The sequence below is a fragment of the Equus przewalskii genome, chromosome 2, assembly GCF_037783145.1.
Source record: "Equus przewalskii isolate Varuska chromosome 2, EquPr2, whole genome shotgun sequence".
In the NCBI taxonomy this organism is placed as follows: Eukaryota; Metazoa; Chordata; class Mammalia; order Perissodactyla; family Equidae; genus Equus; species Equus przewalskii.
Genome location: NC_091832.1, coordinates 2,406,494 through 2,426,687, shown reverse-complemented (window position 1 = coordinate 2,426,687; position 20,194 = coordinate 2,406,494). Strand labels below are relative to the sequence as shown.

General features: G+C 44.2%; 1 protein-coding gene across 20 annotated transcripts in view; it reads right to left on the bottom strand.

Moving 5' to 3' along the window:
• Window positions 1-20,194, bottom strand: part of DAB1 (DAB adaptor protein 1) — a 1,091,055-nt gene that overhangs the window by 319,202 nt on the left and 751,659 nt on the right. For 2 of the 20 annotated variants that reach the window (XM_070609450.1, XM_070609456.1), the window contains exon 1: window positions 1,446-1,703. The exons of 17 other annotated variants lie outside the window; for them this stretch is intronic. The gene's annotated coding sequence lies outside the window, so the exon portion shown is untranslated. Of the gene's footprint in view, window positions 1-1,445; window positions 1,704-20,194 lie in introns of those variants that run through there. One more of the 20 variants, XM_070609464.1, reaches the window with a different exon arrangement.

The window sequence follows — 20,194 nt, the reverse complement described above, 5'->3', positions numbered from 1 at the left end:
ACAGTGGCAAAGTCCCACTGCACTGTGTCACAACAGCCCGAACACGTCCCATCGTCAGTCCTCAGCTTCCTCACCTGGTACAGTGGGACTAAGAACTGCCCAACCGACCTTGCAAAATAGTCCCGCCATGGCCATCATATAACATAGCCCAGTTCCCCAGGGGTGGGCGTCATGGGTGCAGGTGGTCAACAGGTACAAACTTCCAGTTCTAAGACCCGTCCTGGGGAGGTAATGCGCAGCACGGCACTGTAGTTAACAATACTGTGTTGTATGTCTGAAAATTGCTAAGAGAGTTGATCTTAAAACTTCTTATCAGGAGAAAAAAAATTGTAACTATGTATGCTGATGGCTGCTAACTAAAGTGATTGTGGTCATCATTTCATAATATATACATATATCAAATCACTATGTTGTACACCAAAAACTAATAAAATATTACAAGTCAATTGTATTTCAATAAAAAAGATTCCTGGTTGCCTTTCGTACTTCAACTTTTAGTATACAGATTTAAAATATAAACGGTCAGCTTCAAAATGATGCGTAAGAAACATCTGTAATCAAATACAATAATTTCCAATCAAAGCTATTTTGAAATAATAGTAGTTGTAGATTTATAGGCATTTTGAAGTGATTTTAGAGCACCAAAAAAAAAAAAAAAAATCCCGGTTCCCTCACCCAAAAGACGAAGAGATTGTATTACATGACGTCTCTGATCCCTTCCTATTCTAATCTGCTAAGATTCTACTGATACGAAAGAGCATTGTAAACTCTAATTTGTACATGCTGTCTGAGATAACAGCCATTACCATGCGCCTGTCATCATCCTCCCAATGACCCACTCTGCTTCCGGAGGGGAGAGCCCCCAGCATCAAAGCGTCCTTCAGACTCATTTTATTTAAGTGCTTTCAAGATCTCACTGAAAATGTAAGTTGAATGGTAATTTCATTCCTAGAGATGTTTTGTTGTCTAAGCCATAATTTAATGCCCATCCTTAATTCTGCTAATGATTGGCATTAAGGAAAGACATGGCATAGCTAATCCACAAGGCCTATTCTAATTTGGTTTTAGGTTGCATTTTAGGATCTTTTTTAAGCGTCACATTTGCCTTCCCAATCCTATTGTGGCTAAGTTACTCTAAAAAGAGACAGTTCCAGGGAAGCAAGCAATGCGAGTACAACGTGAGGGTGTCCACCTGCCGTCCACAGGTGGGCTTCGGGCTCCAGCGCTCCTCTGAAACTGGAGTCACTTTGCTTTCATCTAACCTCGAGAAAATGACTTAAACTTCGAGATTTTCCATGTTCCCTTCTAGATGGAGCGTTTGGCCCATTGACCACCATCATCTGGAGCAATTGGCGAGGGTATTTCGGGCAGCCCAGGAAGAGAAACTCACCTCAAATGACACACCAACACAAGGCGGAAGGAGACAACTGACATTCAAAACTTACCGAGTGTCCTCTCTGTGCCAGGCAAGCTGCTGAGAGACAGGAACACAGAGCTGCGTAAAGACTTGTCCCACCCCCAGAAGCGCCCTGCAGGCTACTGTAGAGAACAGACCACTGACAAATCAAGTCTGGTAAACGGTCACAGGCGCTTCAGCAGAGCTAGGAAGAGGGAGAAGAGAGAGACCGAGAGAGGAGGCAGTTGTGTCCAGGTTGAGAAGGTAAAAGGAAACCTCTTCATGTAGGAGGTGACCCTTGATCTATGGCTTACAATATAAATAAATGGTTGCAACATACTTGACGGGCGTCTGAGAAGCAGGCGCTAATATTCCTGTGTCAGGCCCAGGACTCTTTGTTCTGTAAATACTGCCTCATTCAAGCTCTGAAGTCCTAGTGCCATAGGTTTTATCTCCTCATGGTACAGGTGAAGTAACTGGCACAAAAGGTGACATAACTCTCCCCATGCCACCCTCCCTGCCACAGTCAGAAACGAAAACCAATCTACGCTCCTCAAGGAAGCCAGCTAGAAGGCTTTGCTCCCCTCCCCAAGTGCCCGCTTGGGGCTTTCTCAGCATCTGGCCTGCAGCTAACTCCCTCCGGCCCAATACAACCAACTCTGCAAAGCCGGAGCCACGTCGCCTGGCTCTTCCCCGCTGGAAACTTATTTAGCCCTCTGCCTGTGGTTTGAGTTCTTTTCTCTCTCCAGTGAGGCTCCAAGTTCTCCAGAGAAGAAGCCACATCTGCCCTTGGTCTATACCCCCCATTTTCCCTAACACAGTGCTTTGCCCACAGAGGTGAGAGGTTGGTCCAGCCATTTGCAGGGGAGGGCATAAGAGGCAGCATAAATTCAGACCATTTCCTCCCGCCTGGGAACAGAACAGAAAATCTTCAGCCTCTCACTCTAAAGGAAACTGAAAATTCATTTGCCTCATTGAAAGTAAGTTCTGGGCAAGCGATCCTGATCTCCCCCCTGCCCCTCCATTCGAAAGAGCATGGAACCTTCTTCATCCTGTTTATAACAACCAGCCCTGAGACCCCGGGGCATTGACTCAGAGCCCCTTTGTTTTACTTTGCTTTGCTTTCATCTCTCCTGCAGGCTCTAACTAGGATATTTTCCATCCCAAACCATCAGGCACTGGCAGGATTTCTAAGCACTTCTCTCTTACCTTGCTTTTGTAAACCAACCACCCCATTTTGGGTAAAAGCATTTGTGTGTGTGTGCGTGTGCGCATGTGGCAGGGCTCTGTGGTCTGGGCCACAGTAACACCCACATTGACTAAGCATCACACATTTAGCCTTTAATTTTCCCACAGTAAGCCTGCCCCATTAGACTTAAAGCCATATTTCTAAATCATAGGAAGCTGTGGTACGTTTTCTGTAAATGGGTAAGAAAAAAAAGGAAGTTCCCAGAAGAGCGGCCTCGGGGTTTTGAAATGTTTGAAAATAATCTCTTTTCCATTAATGCACAGACTGGCATATTTCCCCTGCTGCTAAATGACACCTTTCAGGCTGATGATTAACATATAGTCACACCACTCAGGCCCCTTCAAGGAAAAGGCGATGTGCATTATTTCAGTGTCTGCAGAGGAGCTCTGCATCAGGGACTTGCACAGGACAGGAGGATTCTCCCTCCTAAGGGAAACGAAGAAAAGCAAAATAAAGATATGGACAAAATGAGGTAGATTCATCGGCGCTTTGTCCAAGGGTCACTACAAAAGAATATGTTTTTATATGACTATTCTACTGAGTGTACCCTTTTTCCTTAACAATTATGGCTGCAGAATCACCATCATGTGGCTATCCGGAGACAAACATTTATTCATGGGCAAGAAACGACAGGCCATAGAATACCACACCTCTATAGTAGGAAACCACTGCAATTGGCACAATATTTATAAATAAACCTGATTCCTCAAATGGCCACATGGCCAAGAGCCCAGCACTCCTTCTCCGAGCCCATGTTGGTGCATGATCCTGAGTACTGTCCTCAACAGCTCTCCTTTATTGAGAATTTACCATGCGCCCAGCCCTGTGATTAGCAAAACATCTATCAAGTCATTTAATCTTCACATTTATGGGGCAGACACTATTTTTATCTTCATTCTTTTGTGTGTGTGTGTGTGTGAAGAAGATTGTGGCTGAGCTAACATCTGTGCCAATCTTCCTCTACTTTATGTGGGATGCCACCATGGTGTGGCTTGACCAGCGGCGCTAGATCCGCGCCCAGGATCAGAACCTGTGAACCCCGGGCCACCGAAGGGAAGCATGCAAACTTAACCACTATGCCACTAGGCTGGCCCCTCATTCTTTTATTTTATTTTATTATTTCTTTTTTTTGGAAGATTAGCCCTGAGCTAAATACTGCCAATCCTCCTCTTTTTGCTGAGGAAGCCTGGCCCTGAGCTAACATCTGTGCCCATCTTCCTCTACTTTATATGTGGGACGCCTACCACAGCATGGCATGCCAAGCGGTGCCATGTCCACACCCGGGATCCGAACCGGCGAATCCCGGACCACCAAAGCGGAACGTGCCCACTTAACTGCTGCGCCACGGGGCTGGCCCCTATTTTCTTTTAAAGGACATTAAGGCACAGAGAGCTTAAGGACTGACCTTAGGTCCCACCAGTTTCAAAGTGGCGCAGCCAGGATTTGAACACAGAGCTGTTTGATTTCATCACTCTCTACTGCTTCCTTACTTGCCATTATCATTCACCAGTAAGAGTGGACCACCACAGTAGGTTCAAAGCTGCGTGATAACAAACACATGCTAATGCTGGTTGAGGGTGTTAAACATCCAGTGAAAGGCACACAGGAAAAGGAAAAGCCCAGCACAGCTCCCATATGGGCCCTACAGCTGGGCCGAATGAGCTTTCTCTGTCCTTAGGTCAACTCTGTAGGGTGCTTCTTAGGGAGAGAAGCAACAATTCTAAGTTCCTGCCTGGCTGAGCCAATCAAAGGCACGCCTATACCTCTGACTGGCACTAAAAAGGGACAATGACCTAGGGGATGAAAGAGAAGCAAATCCCAAATTCCAGGTGACTCCACACAAGATCAAAACATCTGGCTTCAGGTGCCTTCAAGGAAGAGCTGCTCCTCTGCTCACACGCCCCACCACTAAGACAAAATGAACTTCCCTTTCATGAAAGATCATGGTAAACTTCGCAAACCACACAGCCTGTGTGTGTAAAGTGATTCCACGGATTCAGTTCACACAGAATTGACTAGAGATTTACTGAGCACGCTGTGCTAGGAGCTAGAGATACAGAAATAAATAGGACAAGGCCCCTGACCTCACAGAGCTCGAATGAAACAGAAGAGACACATTAAGGGAGCCACGCCAGCACCCCAGTCCTGCACCCTCCCTGCTGCTGTGGTCGCTTCGTGTTTATTGTCTCCTGAATGCGAGGAAGAGATGCACTTATCTGCAATCTGCAAATGAGAAAACTGTAGTTCAGAAAGGTTGTGTTACTTGCTCAAGTTTAAAAACCTAGGAAATGGCAGATCTGGGACTCGAACCTAGGTGTTTCCGACTCTGAAGACTTCGGTCTCAACCACGAAGTTGCGCTGGCTCCAGGCTCAGACACACTTACTTAGCAGCAGCATCAGGAGAACAGGAGAGGGACCCACAAGTCCACGAGGAGCCACCAAAAGGAAAGAACCCATTCGGGGTTGCAACGGAAAGGCAGCAGATCCCTCACAGAGCTGATTTGTGAGTCAGGTTTTGAAGCATACCTAGGAGTTCATCAGGCAGATAAAGGAGACAGTTGAGCATTCAAGGCAGGAAGAACTGAGGAGCCCAGAGGTGTAAGAGCCCACCTGGTCGGGAGTCGTAAGGAACGCCATGCAGCAACTACAAAATGTGATCCTCAGGAGAGGGGAACAAGTTGGCTGCAGATGTGGGCAGGGAACAGGCTAAGGGGTCACAAGCGTACGTGTGTGCACGAGTGTCACACACGCACGGGGCTCCGACGCGATTTCCTCAGAGCAGGGACTCACTTGAGTTTTACTGGACCCCTGGTGTGAATGAAAACAAGCAGAATTCGGCTAAAGCCATCACTGACTTTCGTGGGGCAGCGCAACTGCAAACAGCCCAGGCTGCAGACACTGTGCTTGTATAAAACACCCACACGTGTTTATTTGTCACCTCTCCTGGCTTAGAAATAACCACCCAGCTACCTAGCACATAAACGTGGCGTGTTTTGCATCTGTCGTTTTCTAGGGGGCCTAGCTACAGTCAGAAAGAAAATGAAGCAGGCACTGGCCTGGTGGCCTAGTGGTTAAGTTTGTGCGCTCCACTTTGGCGGCCTGGGGTTTGCCGGTTCGGGTCCCAGGCATGGACCTATGCACTGCTCATCAAGCCATGCTGAAATAGAGGAAGATGGGCACAGACGTTAGCTCAGGGCCAATCTTCCTCAGCAAAAAAAAGGAGGATTGGCAGAGGATGTTAGCTCAGGGCTAATCTTCCTCAAAAAACAAACCAAAAGGAAATGAAGCAAAGCAGAGAGAGAATCAAAACTAAATGTAAAACGGGAGTAGCTACAATCCCTTTACGTGAAAAGGAAACTATCAAATTTGAACCAAAAAATGAATATATTTCCAAACGCAAGGAGGCAGAAAACTCAGACCGGGCTGACTTTGTCCCACCCAACAACACACAAGCACAACAAGATGGAAAAGGAGGCAGTCGAGAGAATTCTGACGGAGGCCCCGGTCTTCTGCCAAGTCACTGTGTGACCTGAGGACATCATTTAATGCTCTGAGCCCCAGTTTATCATCTTGGCGTAGGCACAACAATATACCTAAGGACATGTTTCTGATAAGAATTAAATCAGAAAATACATACAGAGCACTTAAGCACAGTGGATGACAAGCAATACTTACATGGCAACACGAAAATTTGTTAATGTAATCTAAAAATACTTTTGCCTAAAATATGTTTTTAAAACCTAAGAAGAGTTAGGCTTGAACACACTGTGCCTGTGCTCCAGGGCTTGTGTACCTCTAATACTGGCCATGACAGCAGCTCTGGCTGACGCAGTCCTCCTTACAATGCCCTGAATTTTCTCACTTAAACTTCACAACCACTCTGTGGAGTAGGCATTATTATCACGTCTGTTTTACAGGCAAAGAAACCAAGGCACAGAAATGAAATAATTTGCCCAAATATAACAGATAGAAACTGAAGGAGTAAGACCTGAATCCAGACATTCTAGCAACTTAGAGCTTTTCCTGATGCATCTATTTAGAATTAATTATTTCTAGGGTGTGATGGTTAATTTTATGTGTCATCTTGGAGGGTGTTTTTGGATGAGAATAACATTTAAATCGGTGAACTTTCAGTCAGCAGCCTGCCCTCCATAATATGGGTGGGCCTCATCCAATCAGTTGAAGACCTAGCTAGAACAAAAAGACCATGCTCCCCAAGCGAGAGGGCATTCTCCAGTAGACAGCCAACAGCCTTCAGACTTCATGGCACCATCGGCTCTTGTGGGTTTCCAGCTTGCCAAGCTAAACTGCAGATTTTAGCCTTACAATCCTCCGTCACGTATGAGCCAATTCATTATAATCAGTCTCTCGCTATACACACACACGTCCTCTGGTTCTGCTTCTCTGGAGACCTTGGCTAATATACAGGCATTTCGATCTTACCTCTCACCCCTGTTCCTTATCTTTTCAACTCAGTTTATTCAGCAGGTCTTTTCTATCTGCTCCGCATGAACCAGGCACTGCCCTAGACTTGATGACAAGGTTGAGAAGATACTCTCTGTTCCGTCCTAGTCTGCCCATGGTTCCCCATCCGTTGTTAGCCCACCCATCTCCTTCCTGGATTACAAAATCCTCGCGATCTGAGACTAGTCTTTGCAGAACATCAAGTACAGAGCTGTGAATAGACAACGGAGGAAACGCCCACCAGCGCCGGTATAATGAAGACTACTTAGCTTGCCATTGCTTTTCTCATCATTTACTGAGTACCTGCAAGGCCCTATGCTAGCTGCTCAGCACTCATTTCTATCACATTTTGTTCCAATTTTAAGCAGCAGAAAGGGAGACACTGGGAGGTTAGGTCTGAGCGCAAAGCCAGCGGACTTCCCACCACTGCTCCTGCGACAGCGCCCTCCTCCTCCCCCTTCCACACCTGAGTCCCTCCTGGCCTGGGAGGAACGAGCTCCCCACGCTCCAGGGCCTTCAGCCCAACTGCACAAACGCACCACTGCACAGCTCGAGGATGCGAAGTAAAAGATGAAGGCAATCGGATGCTATCTATAAACACCTCAAAGCTTCTTTTCCTTTCACTTAAAAATTCTCTAGTAATTATTTTTACTGCAGTTAATCATAAAAATGAATCACCTCAAATTTCTGAAAGAAATTCTCCTTCAAAATCTATCAACTTTCTGCCACGAATCCATTTACTGGGAGACCACATGATGCCTCCAAGTACTGCGTTTTATTTAAACGTGACATTTTTTCACTCTGTTTTGATTACACATCTGAAAATCGCTGCTATCAATCTTTCACTGGAGCCAAACATAACTGTTTTGCTCAGTGAAACATTAAATACAGACTCAGGGTCCTAGAATCAAATTCAAAAATAAAATGAAGTCGTATCTGGCTGACATTCTTAGCATTATATCCAGGGAGACCACAGTTTCGAGAACTGCTATGAATCCACTTCCAAGATAAAAATCAACAATCCTGCTCCTTTCGGACCTCAGATCATTTCAAAAGTCCAAAGACTTTAGGTGCGCTGATTTTTCTTTTTGAGATTCAATTTTAGAAATTTTTTACTATTCTGATTTTGAAAGGGATATGACATCTTCAATGAAATTGCCAGACTCGGCTGGGGCATTGATTGTGATCAATGATTTTCCACATCAGTTGCTGTTGGGTTGGGGTGGGGGTTGGGTTGCACGCTGTATACTTACGTTTCCGATAAGGCCTCATTCTCTTTCTAAACAGTGGCAGCAAACAGGCACATCCCAAATTGCATTACTTTCTTCTTTCATTCATGATGATGTCCCACATGGGCCCTGAGTGTCTGAAAGAAGCAGCATTTCCCAGGTTCTAAGGATGAAGGGAACCCTGGCCATCCATCCTGCGTCGTCGGTTAATGACAGACTCATGCATAAGAGCCACCATAGCCAGAGAGAGGCAGCGGGCGTGAAAAGGCGCGAACCACCTGTGGACCGCTGGGTCCTGAGTCCGACTAAGCTGAGGCTAGAATTTTCAGGAAGGACTTGGACAACTCCTCATGCTACAGGGAGGAGGGTGACGAGAGAAGTTTGTAGAGGCCTATTCCTCCATCAGCCTTGTCTTCCTTTCTTCTCTTAGCAAAGTTAAGTCCTCAGGGCCACAGAAAACTCAGCGTCTTGCTGATCCAAGAATGAAACTTCAAAACGTCTGCTAAGTGGGGGAGATGCATGCCAGGATTAAACCACTTCCTCCCCACAAGGCCCAGATCAACGTCCCTCAGATACGATTCTGATCTTGTCATGCCTGATCAAAACCCTCTGATTTCTTCCTTCGCTCCTCCCCCGCCTTTTTCCTTCCTCCCTTCCTTCTTCCTTCCTTATTCCTAACCTGCTTCCTCCCTTCTTCCTCACCTGCTTCCTCCTTTCTTCACTTCCTTTCCCTCCTGCCTTATCTTCCTTCTTTCCCACCTTCTTTCTGACCTGCCTACCTATCTACTTTTGTCCCTTCCACATTTATTAAGCATTTACAAAGGAAGATCATCTTCTTTTTGACGCTAGCCATTCTAACCAGCAGGGCTGCAGTTTGAATTGGCACTTCCCTAATGATTAGTAGTGTTGAGAATCTTCATGCACCTGGTGGCCATTTGAATATCTACCTTCAAAAAATGTCTATTTCAGTCCTTTCCCATTTTTAATTGGATTATTTGGATTTTTCTGCTATTGAGTTGTATAAATTCCTTATATGTTTTGGATACTGTTAGCCCCTTATCACATATACGATTTTCAAGTATTTTCTCCCATTCCATAGGTTGCCTTTTCATTTTCTTGAGCGTTTCTCCTAATTGAAGAATTCACAGTCTACTGGTAGAGGGACACCCGCACAGAGACAACCCCAGTATAGTATGAAATAAAACACTGGTGCTATGGAATACAGTGAAATTGGGGGTGAGTGTGAGCAGTGCTCAGAAAAGCTTCCCAGATGAGGTGGGAGGGTATGAAGAGCAGAGGATACAGCACACACAAAGGCACAAAGACAAAAGGATGCAGGATTTTCCGGGAAATGTAGGTAGAGCAGTGAAGCTGGAGCGTAGTTTATGGGGGAGTGACAGGAAACGAGTCTGGAGACGTAGACAGGCGCCTGTTATGAAGAGCTCTGGACAGAGGACTCTGTGAAGGTAACGGAGAGAAGCAATAGGCCTTAAGCGGAAGTGGGGGTGGTGACTAGGTTTTTAATTGTCTCAGTAAACACACACACGTACAAGTCCTCTGAGCACCCTATTTAAAATTGGGATCTAACTCACTACTTATCCCCCTTCCCTACTTTATTTTCCTCCATCGCACTTATTACCGTCTAATACCAGATTTACGTATTAATTTTGTGTATCATCCATCTGCCTCCATTGAAATGGATTTTCAGTGGGATTCCTAGGATTTTGGTTTGTCCACCACTGTGTCCTTTGGACCTAGATCACTGCTTAGCATGTAGTAAATATTCAACGAATATTGTTGAATAATACGGTCTTTCAAAGAGAGTAAAACTCAATCAACTCAACATTTTATTTGAAGAAAAGACTTTGCCTTGAAAGTGGACACATCACGTAAACTTACTCATCCCAATTCCCTGTGGAGGCAGCTAAAATCCCTACTTTAAAAGTAGGTAGGAGAAAAAGTTGTGTAAAGAAATTAGAATGGTAACTAACATATAGTAAGTCCTCGGTAACCTTTAACTATCCTTTTATGTTTTTCTCAACATCACATTAATTCCTACTTCCTGGGAAGCTCTTGAGGACAAGGACCGGATCTTGGTCATCCCGTACCCACCAGGGGCTCAATGAATGGCTTCTAATTCCTTGGAAATCTGGACTATCAATCCAAGGGATTCTCTCTTCAGCTGAGAAGGTGAGTAATTTCCCTAGAGTATTCTGAGCATCACAACAAGCTCTTTTCAGAATGGAAGATGTCTTGGAAATATAATCTGCTTTTCAAGCAATGCAGTTTCTAGGACCAGTGCTCAGCTGTGGCCAATGAGGGTCCTAGAGCCATGTGCCCATGCTTCTTGGGGGGACTGATGACCATCTTCCATAATACCATCAAATAGCTATCACAGCAACTTGTAATATTGTTTTGAAATCCTGACTGCCTCCAGGAGTAGACCATATGCATCTGAGAGGAAGGACACCACCAGTGGGGGAGTAGCATGGTGCAGAGATAAGAGCTTGGCATCTAGCACCCAACTTCAGGGTTTGAATCCCAGCTCTGCCACTTTCTAGCTGTATGAGCTTAAGAGAGTGACTTCATCTCTCTGTGGCTCAACCATACTGGGAACAACAATGACCCTACCTCACAAGGTCATGGTGCCCATTAACTAAGTCAATCCTGCGAAGCACTTAGAACAGTGCCTGGCACATACTACATGTTCAAAAAATGTTGTATTTTTCTTATCAATACGTCTTAGAACACAACAGCTACTCAAACAATGCTTATTCAATTGAAACTACAACATAAACACATCTGAGTTTCCTTTTAGTTGCCCGCTGAAAATGAGAGGAGAGGGCCTTAGATACAAGCCCTCTCCCTGCCATGAGAAATATTAAAAAAATACTGGTAACTCAAAAGGCTGTGCTCGCTTCTGGTGGCGTGATTGGAGGCACAACCTGTAACTGCATAGCCTCATCTTCTCCACCTATGAAACTCACCTATCTCTGTGCTTTGAGAAGGGAACCTCTGGTCTTCCACAAGCGCTACAGCACTATCAAATATTACGTTGGTATTACAAACAGAAAAGCTCCAGTCATTCCGCAAAGAGTGGGTTAAAAAATAAACAGCATGTCAAACTACTTCGTCTTCTTACATTTGTGCAAAATTAAAACGACTCTTTGCAGAATCCAAATTGGATAAGCCCATGTCAATACTACTCATACAAGCCATCACTGACAACAAGACTGATGGCTCAGGAGGGCGAGCCACTTCATGTTCACTGCGCATCAGGTTTAATCCGCCAAAAGGACGTTGTGTGTATAATTAATGCGCTTTTCTTCCTGGCTTCATTTGGAAACGTGTAAAGGGTCTCTAGGGAATTCTGTAAGTTAGAAACAATTAATAAAATAAAACCACTTAATTAAAGAGAATAATTGGAGCCTATTTTATACCAGAAAATGGAGGGATAAAAATCACTTTGGAAACACGTTGTATAAAAATTGCTGAGTTTTATAAGAAAGAACAATCTGCAGACAGAACACATGTGAGTCATGATAGTGGACTGATTTCCCAGGCCCTTTGTTCTGGAATGATTTAAATCCAGCTGACTTGACACGTACATGAAATGCAAGATTACTGACCCTACAATGACAAGTGTCATTCTTAGGTAGGAAAACTTCACTTATCCATTATCTCAATGCTCCTGCACAGCACCTGCTCTGTACCACCGTAGGGACCCACAGGTAAAAAGCCGCCCCTCTCACAATGCCCTCCAGAAACTCTCTTTATAGTTCGGGGAAGGGAGAAGTCCACCCACAAGTAAAATGTAGAGAGATAAGCATTATGGGGAAGAGAAAACACCACGGAGCAGTGAGGGAGGGCTCCCAACCCAGTCGAGGAGAAACAAGTAATGCTTTTGGATGTCCTGAATTTTCAGAAGAAAATGAGTGTTTACCAGCATAGAAAGAGGAAAATGCAACAGCAGATATAACATCATGTCCTAAGTCAGAGACACATGAATCTACACACTGCTTTGGCAAATTACATAAAACTCAAGTACAGAGTATACGTTTCAGAGCAGAAAGAGATGAATTTGGAAACCAGATGAGGAAAGAGCATGTACGTGGAATCAGAAAAACTAGTTCAAATCACATAATTATGTAATTCTGTATGTACGTAACATCTCCAGGCTTCAGCTTTCTCTTGAATGAAAATGGAGTTCTAGGAACACTCAGATGGCAGTATATTGTATTATGGTTCCCAACTAACTGTGTCCTTCCCAACGAGAGGTTTATTCACCCATGTCCTTTGCCATGTGACTGCCAGCACCTCAAGGTAGATGGAGACTATTCTCTGTCCCATTGTCCGGTTTGGCCACATGACTCGCTTTGGCCAATGGGATATGAGTGGACATAACGTACACCACAACGGAGCAGAAACCTTAAACGTACCTATGTTGTTCAGTTCAGACTTTTGTGTTCCTGCCCTTTGCCATGGAACCACGTGGCCTAGATGGGGCTATTCCCAGAACTGGACTCCTGGAATGAAAAGACTCTCAGAACAGAGCTGCACAGAGCTACAGCTGACCTGCAAAACTACTAAAATCTGGAGGGGGCTTGTTCGTACAGCAAAAGATCACCAATACACAGAGAAATGAAGAGCTCATAGGCTAAGAGGAAGTCAAAGGGGTAATGAGGCAGCAATCAGAAAAGTGTCACGACAAACATATGCGTGGGACAGTGCTGAAGAACCAAGGACACATGTAAAGACACCTGTCCCACATCGGGCACTTCATCAACGTTGGATTCCTCCACTTGGGCCTTTCAGGAAGAGGTGAAAGCCTCAGAGTTGAGCGATTATAGTGAAGGTCATGCCAAAGCATGAATATATTAATTTGTTCCACATTAGATACCTGCCATCACAGTTAACTGGACATATTCTCACCTGGTTCTCATACCTACCTTGGGCAAGTCCTTAAGCTCTTTGTACCTCAGTTTTCTCATCTGTAAAATGGACAAAGTAACTCTGTACCTACTTCAAACAGCAGTTCAGATAATTACATTAGTTAACCCATGTGGAATCCTTAAATGACAGCCTAACACACAATACGTGCTCAATAAATGTAACCCATTCTTAGTATTTATTACTATTACTATTTAATAACTAATAACTGCTACAGTTTACTAACAGGAGATTACTTAAGTACCTTCTCAATGATATCAACTACAAAACACATATTTTATTTTTTATGTTTAACTATAAACTGATTACCTACCCAAAATATATGCATGCCTGTACACACAAGCACACACACACATGCACACACACACACAATCCTTTATCCTTTACTATTAGAGGTTCTGTCACCATCTTTGAATAAGATCTTTGTGCACCATCTTTGAAATAAGCAAAGTTGTTTTCAATTCCTTTGAAATCTTCCAGTGAAAAGACACAGTGGTGAAATATTTGGGCTAAATAATATAACTCACAAGATAGGTTACTATTTTTTTCCTTAGGTAAATTCCTTACAATGGATTTCCATTGTAATTCCACAACTCCAAAATATTTGGTCAGATCATTAAAAAGCAATCACTATAGGGGCTGGCCTGGTGGCATAGTGTTAAGTGTGCTCCAGTTTGGGGGTCCAGGGTTCGTGGGTTTGGATCCTGTGCGTACCTACACCACTCATCAAGCCATGCTGTGGCAGTGACCCACATACAAAATAGAGGAAGACTGGCACAGACATTACCTCAGGGCTAATCTTCCTCACCAAAAAAAAAAAAATACTAATAATACTAAGTAATCAAAGTAAGTCTGAAAGTTTATTCATTAATAAGCAGAATGGATCTATTTGTCTTCAAATGGTTGGTTGCACTGGATTTTGGTCATAGTCAAGTCAAAGTCCACGGTTCTTAAACTTTTGGGGGTGACAGAGCCCTTTGAGGATGACAGAAACTTTGTACCCTCTCTTCAGAAAGACGCGTCAAGAATTCAGAATCCTAACCACACTTTCCTCTGGAGTTCCACAGCTGATAGATGATGCGATGACAGGTATCAGTGGTGAAAGCGCTATGAGAAGGGGGATGCCTGTAACACACAATAGTTTCCAGTTCAAAGTATGAGGGAGAGAGGCCCAAGCAGACCTCCCCCAGAACAAGTTTCTGGACCCCCTGTTTAATGGGGATCTGGTGGGCCAACTGTGCCTCAATTTCCTTACTGTAAAATAGGAAAAATAATAATTCTTTCCTAATAGTATTGTTGCGAAAACTAAACGAGGTATCCAGGAAAAGAGCTTGCCACAGTGCTTGGCACATTATAAGCTCTTAATAAATAATAGCTACTACTCCCATGTTAGGATGCAGGACACTGAGGACAGAAAGAGGAGGAACTTGCCCAAGGTCGCAGAGCCTGGCAGTGGCAGAGTGGGATGAGACCCTGAGGGGCTTCAAGAAGAGAGCTTACGAGCGAGCCAAATGCTGGATTAACAAACCAGGGCATCTAGAAATAGGAAGTGCTAAAATCAGCTGGGATTTGTTTGCGGCTCAGCTGTGCCACCGCACCAGCTGCTCAGAACTTTCAGACGTGTCTTAGCACAGCACTGAATCACCCCATCCTATATTCATTCCGTCAGCCTCCAATCTAATTTCAGACCTAGGGAGTTTTTTTAAAGGGGCCCTAAAATTGAATAACCATTCCTATTTATAGTAAAGGGACATTTCCTAAGAAAGTGCCTTGTAAGGATTCAGATCCTCTTTCCTCAGCATTTCTTCCCCCCGGCCATTTTGGGTCTATTTTGATTTCTTCCCTGATTGACATATGTCTCGGGGGCTCTCACTGCTGAAGGAGTAGAAGCTTATCGACAGGTCCACAGCTACAGGGTGTGCCCAGGGCCAGCATTAATGGGACAGGGCCCATGAGGAGCTGCCACTGCCACAACTCTGGAGCTAGAAAGAAAATCGTCTCAACAGCAAATGTACGGAAGTACTGAAGAGCTAGCCCAAATAAAAATTCCAAAATTATAATACGAGTAGCATGGGAAATTGTTTAAAACGAAAAGGCAAACTATCAGACATGTGGTCTAGTCACTGTGGTGAGCCAAACGGGGATGAGAGCCCTGGGTTGCTGGCCCCACACTGCCATTTACTAGCTGGAAACCATGGGAATCGCTCTGCTTTCTTAGGCCTCGGCTGTGTTATACGTAAAACAACTAGGCAGAGGCAAGATATCAGACTAAATGGTCTATAGACACTTTTTAAGCTTAAGAATCAAAAGGATAGAAGACTATTTATAATGACGTATTTCATAATAGCAAAAAACTGAAGACTAGCCAATGCCTCCCATTACTAGATGAGATAAACAAATAAAGGGCTACTCCTACAACAGAATACTATACAGCAGTGAAAAGTAACTACAGCGACATGCATCAGTCTCAAGAAATCTTGCAAATATAGTGAGAACCAAAGTCTCAGCAATATTTTACAATATGATTCTATTTACATAAAATTCAAAACCAGGGAAAATAAAATTAAATAATAAATTGTTTAGGGACACCTACGGAAAGACATCAAAGAAAGGATTAACATGAAATTCAGGCTAGAAGTTACCCAGGGAGGGGAAGATGGACGCTATCAAGGAGGGGTCCCTAGGAAGCTCCCAGAGACTCAAGACATTCCATTTCACGGCCTGAGGGTGAGCACCTGGGTTTCTATTTTATTCAAGTTCATTGAATTGTCCACATATGTAATCATAGATTCTTTCGTGCATATTCTGTATTTCACAATAAAAAACAGGTTATATTAGAAACAGTAAAGTCTAAAGGGCCCCAATACTTCAATAAAAATGGACTACTACATTCCAACCGAATACTGATTAACTGTTAACTCCCACAACAGCTTGGCAACACAGGTAATGTTGTCTTCATTTTGTAGATGAGGAAACCGCGGTTTGAGCAGTTCAGCAAAGCAGAGGGGCCGTGAGTCAGGTGAGGTCTCTTGGACTGCCAAGTCCACGCACTCCCCACAGTACCAGGCTCTGGGTAGGCAGTGCAAGTCCAATTACTTTCCTCACACTACAGAGAAGCAAAGAGTCTCAGAAAGACATCATGTCTTGCTCAAGGGTGCCCAAGAATTTATAAATGAGGGGGCAGGAGTTGATAATCTGACCCTACAGTCCAGGCTTCTTCTAGCATGCCTGGCTAAATCCTATGAACTGTAGGCAAGGAGAAACTGGTATTTATGTGCTAGTTCCAAAAGAGAGGAAACATAGTAACCTTTCCAGTTTATCCCCTTTTCATCTGGCTTGCACGAGGTTGGGGACTTATCTCTTGATACGTGCAGCAGGGGAAAGGTGTGCAGAGAGATAGGACTATGCTAATATGGTGGTCGGAATATAGTTTTCCTATCCAAACGTGTCCTGATCTCTTCAGGACCAACCTTCTCCAAGGACAGTATGTACAAATATGTGCAAATATGTTCATGCCTTCCTTCTCCCTGCCCAAAACAGGAAAATGGCATGACTCAATTTTCTGATATCCGTGGGTATTCTAATTTAAACAGTGCTATTGTCTTTCCTGTTTATGAGCTTGTTTCCCATCTCAGGAAAATTTCAACCCACACATAAGCCACAAATGTGCTTCCTTCTATTTTTCCCATTACTCTTAATTAGGTAGTAAAATACAATCCACCTACGTGAACAAGATGGGTAAAAGAGAGTAATTGCTAAATGCATTTTTCATTTCACACATAACAATTTGTAAGCAGAGAGTCAGAATGTCCCCTGAAGCTAACCATACAGTGCTCCCCCCGGTGATGGAGCATTTGGTTGTTGACATCCATCATTGAACATCAGAGCTGAAAGGGACACCAGAATCCATCCCATTACCCAGCACAGTGTTTGGCACAGGGCAGTGGCTTATTAAAAGTTTGAAAAGTAAATAACAATAGCTCATAATTATAGTAGCTAATACATGCAGAAAAACTTTATCATATGTTAGATACTGTTCTAAGCATTGCATCTACAAAAATTAACTCATTCAATCTTTACAATAATCTCTAAAGGCTGGCATTGTTATTACTCTCACTGTAAAGAGAGAAACCTGAGGCTTGAAATGACTATGGAACTTGCCCAACATCACACAGCTGGGGAGCGACAGAGGTGGGATCCAGGCTGTCGGCCACAGCATCTGTGTTCTTAACCCCCATGTTATTGTGAACACCTCTTAGAAGAGATGAGAAGAATGAAACCTAGGAATGTAAAATGACTATACAAAGATCATACAAAATGGTACTGTGGAAATCAAGCGAGAGCTTTGGAGTCCGAGAGACAGTTTCTAATCAGAGCTGGGGGCCTTACTTGTTGGGGGACCTGAGCAACACACGTCTCCAGAGACCTACGGGGTTTGGACCCGAGTGATTCGAAGATTGTAGGACTGGTGCCAGTCTTGTATTTGCCTGTTTCCATCTCCTCCAATGTAAAAAGAAGCCAGTCACATCCACCTCAGCAGATTGCAGTGAGCATCAAATCAGCCATACAGCAAATACTCCCCCAATGGCAGCTACCTAAAGAAATCATATAAGTTCAAGTCTAACTCTCACGCCACACACGTGCCCTCTCACTGAATACAGGTAAACTCATCCAAGAGGTATTTTTAGTTCTCAACTCCCAGAATAAGCAAAAGGTTGATACTGGAAACTCACTAAGAAAATGTCACACATCAAGGTAAGGGATCGGTGAGTGGGGATTGAAAGGATGTAGCTTAGGACTCCAGGAAAGTAAACATTACATGTGCTCCATCGTGGTGCCAGAAAAATGCCTGAAAGGATGAACTCAAATCAATGGGGCAGGCAGTACTGCTTACTGGTCAAAGACTGGATGTTGGAGCCAGACGGACGCGGGACTGCCGCCTGCCTCCTCTACCTGCTAGCAGTAAGTCAGGAAACCTCTCCAGGCTCCCATCTCATCGCTCCTGCCATGAATCCATGAGGACTTATCACAGCGGCCGGCACAGAGCAAGAGCTTAATCAACGGGAGTAAAAACCCAACAAACCACGGGATGAGAGAGGGACAGGAAGGACATCCAACCCTCCTCTGGGATTGGTCCCCCTGTAGCATCAAGATGATATAAATTCAAGGGATTATCTAAGGAAAAGGAATTAAAAAATCAAAATAATGGATTTTTCCTATCAGCGCAAGCACTTCATATTCTTAATAAACATTTTCCTTTTTCATCTTTTACCCATCCATTGTGAATAGAAAATCAGTAGATAAGAAATATATGAGTGATGTTTACATATCTCCCCATGCACGAGCCTACAAAGTGGACGTCGAGGAAACTGTATTATATCCAGCAATTAACATTGGTATAGTGTATACTTCCCTGTGACAGTATCAGCCTATCGAATCCTCAAAACAGTCTTGGACTCCCGGAGGCAGCACGGGTTCCAAGCTTGCGCTGTGGGTTTAGCTTGGGATAAAATCAAGGCTCTGCTTTGAACCTATTAGGAAACCTCCTTCTCTGGAACATGAAGGCACCTCATGTGGTCATGATGATACCCAAGCACATTACAGGGCTGGAGACCTAGAACTCAAAAAGGGTATACATGGGGGCTGGGCCCGTGGTGTAGTGGTTAAGTCCGGCACACTCTGCTTTGGCGGCCCAGGTTCACAGGTTCGGGTATCAGGCACAGACCTACACCACTCATCAAACCATGCTGTGGCAGTGACCCACATCCAAATAGAGGAAGACTGACACAAATGTTAGCTCAGCAACAATCTTCCTCAAGCAAAAAGAGGAAGATTGGCAACACATGTTAGCTCAGAGGGAATCTTCCTTACCAAAAAAAGCAAGGGTATATATGAGTATAATGACAGTAAAGGTTACTATAATGATGATCCTCTTACACCGATTGAGGACAAGAACACGGAAGGACTGAGCCGAGATCCTCTTGCTAAGAAGTCACGGAGCCAGGTCTTGAGTCAAGTTCTGTGTTCTTCCACGGCACTCTGCTAACTCTCTTCCCAGGCTCTCTTCCTGGCTCAGTGCTTCCTCTCAGCCCCTGTGATGAACAACATTCCACCTGCAATGACCGCATTCCCCAGCGTCACCTCCAACAGGAACCTTCACTGGCAGTCCCTGCCCACAACCCATACGCCATTCTTCTCACCTACTCATACTCTGCTCGGAGGGCATCGTCTGCCTGTTTTGCAGTCCCCTCACCAAAATGTGAGCTCCTGAGGGCAGACTGTGTGCTGCTGACCGCTGCATCTTGTTAGCCAACATAAAGCAGCTGCTCAGGAAATATCAGCTAACGAATGAAGGAATGACTGTGATAAGGAGAGTACGGAGCAGAAGAAAGCCGCACGCTCCGTGAAAGTGCAGCTGAGCAGAGAGGACACCTGGAGGCAAGCTGCAGCTTTGCTACTCACTGGCTTTGTTTTTTTAAATTTTAATAGCACAAGCCTCCTTCTCTGGACCTCCGTTTACTCCTAAAGTAAAAGAAAATACTTGACTATTTCTATTAAAGCACTTGACTATTTCTAGGTTACAATGTCTAGGTCCAATGTTTTCGCAGCGCAGGAAAACCATTGTCTGTGTCTGTGTATCTGGATCTAATTTTATTGTGAGGGGAGATGGTAGGGGTTGAGATTTAAAAGACAAGCCAAAAAAAAATCTGTGACCTTGGACAAGTCATTTAACCTCCCACTGACCTCCAGTTTCCTCATCTGTAAATCGAGAAGGTGGAACCAGGTCATTTCCACCATCTTTTCTGATTTTAACTGAAGCGCCTTTTAATTCCACTCTCCTCCTCAAGCCTCGAGTCCTGACCTAGAAATCCACTGTACCTTGTAAATGTTTCTTCCAGTCTTTTT